Source organism: Lissotriton vulgaris, chromosome 3_1 (genome assembly GCF_964263255.1).
Source record: "Lissotriton vulgaris chromosome 3_1, aLisVul1.2, whole genome shotgun sequence".
NCBI lineage: Eukaryota > Metazoa > Chordata > Amphibia > Caudata > Salamandridae > Lissotriton > Lissotriton vulgaris.
Window position 1 is genome coordinate 757,976,463 of NC_141689.1, and position 9,664 is coordinate 757,986,126.

Sequence of the window (9,664 nt, forward strand, 5' to 3'; positions counted from 1 at the left end):
GTGGGATGCCCTGATTCATGTACTCATGCTTTATGGAAAAGATATGAGAATGAACACACAGCCCCACACTGCAGAAACTTGGACAAGCAAATAATCGATTAATTTTGTATAATGTCAGCCAATCAGCACTCATCACCCAAGCTGCATTCCTTGAACATCGATAGCATGGAGCATGTCCCAAAATAGGAGGGGCTAAATAGCATAGACAGCAGGGTCACTTCATCATAAAAGTGGATTCTCACAAGCTTTTCATAGCTTCCTTTGCGGCGATGCGGTCATATGTTTCAGAAGTATTTTACAGACTAGAGAACATAGTTTAACAACCAAGCGGAATCCTAAAACGTAGAACACATAGAAGCAGATTTATTTAAAAACTGTACCACCACTACGACCCGCCCCATCACAAAGTAATGCAAATCACTATTTGTTCTACTTTACTTTACAGTGGAAAAAATGTTTTCTGATAGAAACTAAACATTTTATCAATACTTTGCTAAAACCTTTTGTGACTTTGCACTGGTGCAAAGTGTTGCTAAATCTGTCCCATAGTGTAAAACTTGGAAGTGATCATGTTTTGAAAACGTATGCGACTGGGATATATTTCAGCATAACATGTTAAAATATTTATTTTGCATGCTAGTATTGGAAATATGCATATTACTGCATTAAAATATGCATCATGGTTAACAAATGATATAATAAAGATGGTGAGTACTTCAAAAACAGGAACACCGCCATTAGGACGCCATCTATCTTCAATCTGTTTCACATTAGTATAAGGGAAATTAACATTTCAAAACAATTAGTTGGGAATTGGATTGCAAATTACAATCAAAACAGACAACAAACAGCGAATGCTAAAGTAGGTCTGGTTTAAACAAAATCCTCAGTAGATCTCCACAAGGAATCAATGATAATGGGATGCCTGCTTAAAGAACAAAATGCAAGTGCTACACAGGGCTGGGGAGAAAAGTAAAGCAAATAAGATTTACGCAGCCAGGCTATGGGAATTTATTTATATATGAACCTTCGTAACCTTATTGTCTCAGATTTTAAATGTCAGAAAGTCATCCCTTTTGCCCTGATCACCCCATTTTGTTGACTGCTACAATCAATCAAACAATCAGGGTTTTGTAAAGTGTAATATTTACCCGCCAGGGTCTCAGGGCGCTGGGGGGCAGGGTGCAGCTCCGGATCAGTCGAAAAGCCAGGTCTTGAGGCTCTTCCTGAAGGTGTGCATATTAGGGGAGCGTCTGATGTTGACTGGGAGCTCGTGCCAGGTCTTTGCTGTGACGTAGAAGAAGACTCTTCCACCTGCCCCGGGTTCTGCAGATGCGTGGGTTCAATGCCATGGCGAGGTCGGTGGAGGGAAGCTCCTTTTGGGTATGTGGAAGGTCACTCTCTCGTTGAGGTATTTGGGTCGGATGTTGTGAAGGGATTTATAGGAGTGGGTGAGTAGTTTGAAGGTTACTCTCTTCTAGACGGAGAGCCAGTTGAGGTCTCGTAGGTGCTGGGTCATGTGCTCATGTTGAGGGGTTCCGAGGACGAGTCTGGCTGCAGTGTTTTGGATGGTGTGGAGCTTGTGAAGTAGGTTTTGGTTAATTCCGGCATAGAGGGTGTTGCCATAGTCCAGTCTGCTGGTTACAGGTGCATGGGGGACGGTCTTGTTGCATTCAGGGGGATCCACTTAAAGGTCTTGCGGAGTATGCAGAGGGAGTTGAAGCAGGTGGAGGTGACAGCGTTGATCTGGCGGGTCATGGAGAGGGAGGAGTCTAGGTACTGATGTTACGGGCATGGTCTGATAGTGACGGTGTGTTTCCCTGGGCAGGAGGCCACCAGGTGTTGTCCCAGGCTTTGGAGGAGGGTTCACGGATGAGGACCTCTGTCTTCTCCGAGTTGAGCTTCAGGCAGCTGTTGTTCATCTAGGTTGTGACGTCCTTCAATCCTTCCTTGAAGCAGAGTCTGGTGTCTTTGGGGTTCTTCTAGAGGGAGAGGATAAGCTGGGCGTCATCGGTGTAGGATACTATGCTGAGTCCATGCTGTCTGACAATGGTGGCAAGGGGGGCCATGTAGATGTTTAAGAGCTTGCGGCTGAGCGAGGATCCTTGGGGTACTCAGCAGTTGACCTCTGTGGGTTCGGAGAGGAAGGGTGGGAGTCTGATCCTTTGGGTTGTGCTGGAGAGAAAGGAGCTGATACAGTGGAGGGCGGTTCCTTGTATACCGTCATCGTGGAGTCTGGTTGCGAGAGTGCAGTGAGAGAAGGTGTTAAAGGCTGCGGAGAGGTCTAGTAGAATGAGGGCCGCAGCGTGTCCTTGGTCAAGTAGCATTCGGATGTCGTCGGTGGTGGCAAGGAGGGCGGTCTCGGTGCTATGGTTGCTGCAAAATCTGGACTGGGAGGAGTCAAGGATGGCGTTCTTTTCAATGAAGGTGGTCAGCTGGGCATTGATGAATCTCTCTGTGACTTTGGCTGTGAAGGGAAGGAGAGAGATGGGCTGGTAGTTCTTTAGGGCTGTCGGGTCTGCCGAGGGTTTCTTGAGGAGGGGCTTGACCTATACCCGCTTCCAGATGTTGGGTAAGAGGCCGGATTCGATGGAGCCGCTAATGGTCCAGCCTAGCTCAGGTGCTATGGTGGCGGCGGTAGGTAGATAAGCGTGGGTGTTCTTCATGGTCATGGCAATGTCTCGGTGGTGGCAGGTTTCCAGGTTGTGATGGTGAGCTGGTTGTTGGTGGTGGGGAGGGGGGTGGTGTCTGGAGTCTGTTTGCTGAAGTTGTTTAGAGGGCCTAGATTTTCAGGTGGAAGTAGGAGCTGAGCTTGTTGCAGAGATCCTGGGATGGTGCGATGTCCGTGGATTCGCTGGGGTCTTTGGTGAATTTCTTTATGACGCTGAAGAGTTATTTTGCGTTACTGGCATTGGTGTGGATTTTGTTCTTAATAAAGGTCCGCATAGTGGCTCTTATGAAATGAAATGTGGATTTTTATAGAGCGCGTGTATGCCGTGGTGTCTTAGCGCTTGCTACCATGAAATACAGAATAGGGAGGTATCCAGCCGGTTATGTACAGGTAAACAGCCAGGTTTTAAGATCCTTCCGAAACTGAAGTAGATTGTTTTGGGTTGTAAGATGCAAGGGCATGGAATTCCATAGCTTTGGAGCTAAATGTCGGAAGCTTCTACCGCCCCACTTCAGCGTCTTTATCCTTGGAACTATAAGCAAGGACGCTGAGGCGGAGCTGAGACATACCTGGGGGGCAAAGCGCTCAACGTATTGGCTAATCTGTCCTGGTCCCTTTCCTTTCAATGTCTTATGTAAAATGCACATAGACTTGAATTGGATCCTAGCCATAATAGGGAGCCAGTGCAGCTGTTCTCAAATTGCTCGACTAATGGAACTGAATTTAGGTAGGTTCAGTAGTAGTTGTGCGGCTGCATTCTGTAAAGTCTGCAGTTTATGTGTTACACTTTTTTTGGCTCCAAGGTAGAGTGAGTTACAATATTCGATTTTTGACAAAATCAGAGCTGAAACTACCCTTTTCCGGAGGGGCATAGGAATAAAAGGTAGGATTTTCCTGAGAATTTTCAAAGTGTAGAAACAGGAAGAAGTAATGCTGTTGACCTGGTCTGATAGGGAAAGATGATCATCAATTAGAACTCCAAGTGTTTTTACCTTCTTTACGGGTTGGGGGCAAAGTCTCGCTGTATCAGGCCACCAATCGAAGTTACACTGTGAAGAGTCCCTACCAGAAATTTCTACCTCCGTCTTCCCGGTGTTCAATTTTAAACAATTGCTTTGCATCCAGTTAATGATATGGCTCAGGTATAGGTTAAAACGTACTGCCACGACCTCTGATTTGGCAGTCAGTGAGACAACAATTTGCGTGTCGTCAGCATAGCAAATGGCTGTAAAGCCAAAGGAACGGATAGTGGGGCTACATATATGTTAAACAGGGTGGGTAAAAGTGCCAAACCTGAGGTACCCCACATGGTATAAAGAATGAGGGAGATTTATGCTCATCTAATGTCACTGTTTGTTGTCTATTGGTTAGATAGGACTGAAGAATATCTGCGGCCCTATCTGTGATACCTATTTCTGCCAATCGGTGAAGAAGTAAATGATGATCCACCGTATCGAACACGGCGGATAAATCAAGCAATATTAATATTGCCTTCCTGCCCTGATCTAGTTGAGCTTGTAGGTTTTCAGTGGCTGCAATCAATGCAGTCTCACTGCTGTGTCGTGGAATGAAGCCATGCTGTGCTTGATCTAGTATATCGTTTGACTCTATAAAAGTTAGCAGTTCTTCATTTAGTGCTCTTTCAAGAACTTTTGAGGGGAATTGTAAAGCAGTAATAGGCCGATATTTAGGGGAAACAACCTTTACAACGCAACTCTTACAACGCACTACCATTACAACAAAACTTTTACAACGCAACATCCATTACATCGCATGCAATTACAACGCAACCATTACAATGCATGACACTACAATGCATACCACTACAACGCATGTCATTACAATGCAGTCATTACAACGCATACCATTACAACTCATACCATTACAATGCATAGTACCCTTACACTATCCAACACTTACCCTACTGTTGCACCCCCTGGAGTAAGAATAGTACTTTTTTACCCCTACTCTATCCAACACTTACCCTACTGTTGCACCCCTTGGAGTAAGAATAGTATTTTTTACCCAACACTATCCAACACTTACCCTACTGTTGCACCCCCCTGGAGTTAGAATAGTAATTTTTACCCCTACACTATCTAATACTTACCATACATGCAATGTAATGTTATGCGTTGTAATGGTATGCGTTGTAAAGGTAGTATGCGTTGTAATGGGATGTGTTGTAAACGCAGTTTTAAAAAATTTGTTGTAATGGCATGCATTGTAATGGAATGTGTTGCAATGGATGTTGCGTTGTAAAAAATGTGTTGTAAAGGTATGCGTTGTAAAAGTATGCATTGTAACATCATACATCCATAGTTAGCCACTTTCGAGGGGTCCAAGGTCGGCTTTTTCAGAATAGGTTTTATCAGAGAAGTCTTCCAATACGTCAGGAAGAGTCCTTGATCTAGAATGTTGTTCAGAAGGGGTGTCAGGGTGTTATCAATAACTTCAGGGGCCATATGAAAGACCACAAGGGTCCAAAGGAGAACCTGAATGAATTGCCATGATGAGTTTTTCTACTCTATCCTGTGTGAGAGGTCTAAACTTTTTTAGGAACACTTGTATGTTTGATGTGTCCAACTTGCATTCAGCTAGTCTAGTCTCGTTTGTGTCAGTAGAGAATTCATCATATATTTTTACCACTTTATCATGGAAGAATTTGGCAAGTTTGTTGCAGAACTGACTTGTTGATTTAAAATGTTTAGTGTTGCCAAAATTGGCTAGTTTAGAGACTGTCTTAAAAAGTTCTCGAGAGGTATTTTTGGAAGCCATAATTTTCTAAAGTAAGTGGATTTTGCCTCATTTATGGCTTTCTTGTATTTTGATAAAGCGTTTCCATATTGTTTTTAATCCGATGCTCAGTATTCCTTTGGCCAGAGTCTTTCTTTGGCTCTGCAGATTTTTTAAAGGTTTTTTAGCTTGATAATATACCATGGGGCCGAGGACAATCTATTTTTGGCACATACACTAGTTTCAGGTGCTAGGCTTACCACAGCCTGTTCCATTCAGCGATTGAAATGTATTGCTGCTTGGTCAGGATCAATGTCCAGAGAAGTGCTCTGTGATTGTAGAGTATTCTGAAGATCAAGAGTGTTTATTTGTTTCCAAGGGCGTGATGCCTTTGGTATATTTGTACCAAAACTTCTATTTAGGAGACCAGTTGTATGGACTTTGAAAAAGAAAGCACTATGATCCGTCCAAGGTAAGGATAATGTTTTAATAACATTTGTCTGTGGGTGATTTGTAAAAATACCATCCAGGGTGTGTTTACCTGTATGTGTATGCTTATTGACTATTTGCTTTAGACCTAATCTAAGAAAATGGTCCTTTAGCTCCTTGGTGTCCATGTTATCAATGGCTTCCAAATGAAAGTTAAAATCTCCCAACACAGTGAAATTAGAGTGTACCATACATGATTCCATAACAGTTAAGATGGATTAGATGAACGTATTTCTAGGTCCTGGTGGTCTATAGACTAGGAGTCCATTAAGGATATCAGTACTGGTAGCTTTGAAACTAAACAAGATAGTGTCTTCTTTAAATTAGGGAATATTGAAGAAGACTGCTTTAGTGTGGCGCATGGCGCGTCCTGGCCACGGACGGGCGCAGACGAGCTTGCCTTAGGTGCGCCTTCGGCGCTCCCGCGGCACGCCCGCTGTGCGCGTCTGCTTTTTTGGTCGCAAGAGCATTTCTTATTATGGTTTAAATCTCTTTATTAGTTTCAATACACAGAAAATGAAACATAGGCTCCCTGCTCCGTAACAGTGCTTGTAAGCCCAGCCGGGCGCTATGAGAAGTTTTACCAAAGGCAAATAGCAAGGAGCGGGCCTTCAAACAGAAGACAGTCAGAGACCACCCCAACAAGGAAACACCCTCTCCCCCCACCGTCCCCCCCTCATCCACCATGAATTAAAAGGAAAGGAAAAAAGGGGAAAAGTGGAGAAGCTCAGGAGCCAAAGTGGTGTTTTGTTTGATGTGGCTTTCGGGGTGTGGCATCCGGAATAGGCGTGTCAGGGAGACGGTGAAGACGTAGATATCTAGGACACGTCAACTCCTGGAATTCAGTCATTAACAGTGTGAGAAAAGGTCACCAGAGCTCCGGAAATTCAGACCCCCTCCCTGCCAGTCCTGTGATTAGAGTGCTTTTGAAACTAGGAAATCAAATTACCCTGAAAGGAGATTCACTGCATGCCTTAACGAGGATTCCCCTGAAGCCATTTTGCAAATTAGGCTTCATCACTAGGTGACTATATCAAAGTCTAATGTTTTAGCAATAGATGTGAATAATATTTTCTTATTCTATTCTCAGATTTTTTTGTTATATTCTGTCAGAACCAGTTTGGGGGGAGGAGCGTGCAGTGCAAGTAGGAGTTACTGGGTCTCAACAATGGTTGCTGAGCGACCTTTGACCCTGCCTGCAGGTAGGTTGCCCCCCAGCCGCTACAGGGTCCCCCTGCCACGCCGTGACACTGTCACCTTGCTGCTGACCCTTGTGCCCCTTCCCTCGTTGGCTCCCTGTGCCTCTGACTGGTTTTCAACCCCTCGCATTTTTCCGCCGTTTTTCTCCCTCTTTGTGCCCTTGTGCCCCTTCCCTTGTTGGCTCCCTGTGCCTCTGCCTGGTTTCACCCCCTCGCTTTTTTCCGCCGTGTTTTCTCCCTCTCTGTGCCCTTGTGCCTCTTCCCTCGTTGGCTCCCTGTGCCTTTGCCTGGTTTTCACCCCCTTGTTTTTTTCCGCTGTTTTTCTCCCTCTCTGTGCCCTTGTGCCCCTTCCCTCGTTGGCTCCCTGTGCCTCTGACTGGTTTTCACCCCCTCGCTTTTTTCCACCGTTTTTTCTCCCTCCCTGTGCTTTTGTGCCTCTTCCCTCGTTAGCTCCCTGTGCCTCTGCCTTGTTTTTCACCCCCTTGCTTTTTTCCGCCGCTTCTCTCCCTCTCTGTACCCCCCTTCCCCATTTCCTCCCTCCCTCCGTGCCGTTTCCCGCCGGTGCGTCTCTGCGGCCCAGCCCCCGCCATCCCATTCGCCACCCCGCTCCCAGCTACTCCGCCCTCCCACAGCCCCTCTGATGGAGGCAGCGCAGCGGACGCGTGCAGCGGACGTGCCGAAGGCGCGCCAAAGGCAAGCCCATTTGCGCCGTCCACGCCTGGACCGCGCCTAGCTCCAGAACCCCTGGACCCCGCGCCCCCACAACGCCAGACTGCACTACGGCTCGAGCACCCTCCACGCACTCAACACCGGACGAGACCACCCCAGCTACCGGCCACCCAGAAGCGCACCCAAGGGCCCTTCACCTGCCGGAACTGCAGAGTCACCAGCATCCAGCCCACCACACCACCAACCAGAGAACCCAACCACCTCTGCTGTATCCTCCTCAACACCCGCTCCGCTCGCAAGCACGCCATCAAACTACGGTACCTCCTACACTCTACCGCCCCCGAACACCCGCAGAGACCGCACCAACGGAGTTGGAGGGGGAATCGCCATCATCCACAAGAACACCCTCAGAGCCTTGACCAACACAGACGACACCCTCACCGCTGCCGAGCACATGCACTTCCAGATCAACACCAACCCCAACACGTGCCTCCGAGGAACACTCATCTACAGACCACCCGGACCAAGACCACAGTTCAGCTACACCATCGTCGACCTCGCCAGCACCCACGCCCTCACTTCCACGGACTACATCTTCGTCAGGGACCTGAACTTCCACCTCGAGAACAACAACTATGCCAACTCCACCGTCCTGATCGCCAACCTCGCCAACCTTGGACTCAAACAGCTAGTGACGACACCCACCCACGCCGCTGGACACACGCTGGACCCCATCTTCTCCACAAGCCCCCACCTCTAATTCAACCAAACCACCGAACAACACTGGACCGACGACAGATGCGTCCACTTCACCTTCAGGAAACCCACCACACACCACCGCACCCAACAGCTGCCACGCCGCTGCTGTGGCAAGGTCACCAAGGAGCAACTGACTACCACCCTCGCCATGAAACCACCCGCCGACCCCGCCGACCCCGCCGACCCCGACACCACCGCAACCAACCTCAAACAGTGGATCAACGACTGCGCCAACACCCTCGCCCCTCTCAAGACCTCCACAACCAAGCACACCAACAAGAAAGCCGCCTGGTTACCCGAAGACCTCCGGATCTCCAAGCACACCTGTCAGAAGCTGGAGAAGAAATGGCTCCCCGACTGAACACCAGACAGCCACACAGCCCACAAGAGCACCACCCGCAGACACCACCAACTCATCAGGACCGCCAAGAGGACCGCCAAGCGGACCGCCTTCAAGGACCGTATAGACAACAACGCACACAACACCAAAGAGCTCTTCAACATCGTGAAAGAACTCTCCAAGCCCAGCTCCAACACCAAAGACATCCCAAATTCACAGGACCTGTGCGACTCCCTGGCCACCTTCTTTCACAGCAAAATCACTGACATCCACGGCAGCTTCAACTCCGAGGCCCCCGTGCCCACTACCGAGTCCACCACCCCGTGAACACTACCCGCACCTGCCGCCTGACCGCCTGGACCAACGTCAGCAACGAAGACACTATCAAAACCATGAACTCCATCCACTCCGGATCCCCATCCGACCCCTGCCCTCACCACATCTTCAACAAAGCCAGCACAACCATCGTGCCCCACCTTCGGAAAACAATCAACAGTTCCTTCGAGACAGCATCCTTCCAGGAAAGCTGGAAGCACGCCAAGATCAACGCCCTTCTGAAGAAGCGCAAGGCGGACCCCAAGGACCTCAAGAACTTCCGGGCCATCTCCCTGCTCCCGTTCCCGGCAAAAGTGATAGAGAAAATTGCCAACAAACAGCTAACCCGGTACCTCGAAGACAACAACATCCTGGACCCTTCCCAATCCGGTTTACGCAACAAACACAGCACCGAGACCGCCCTCATCCCTGCCACTGACGACATCAGGATCCTGATGGACAAAGGAGAAACAGCCGCCCTCATCC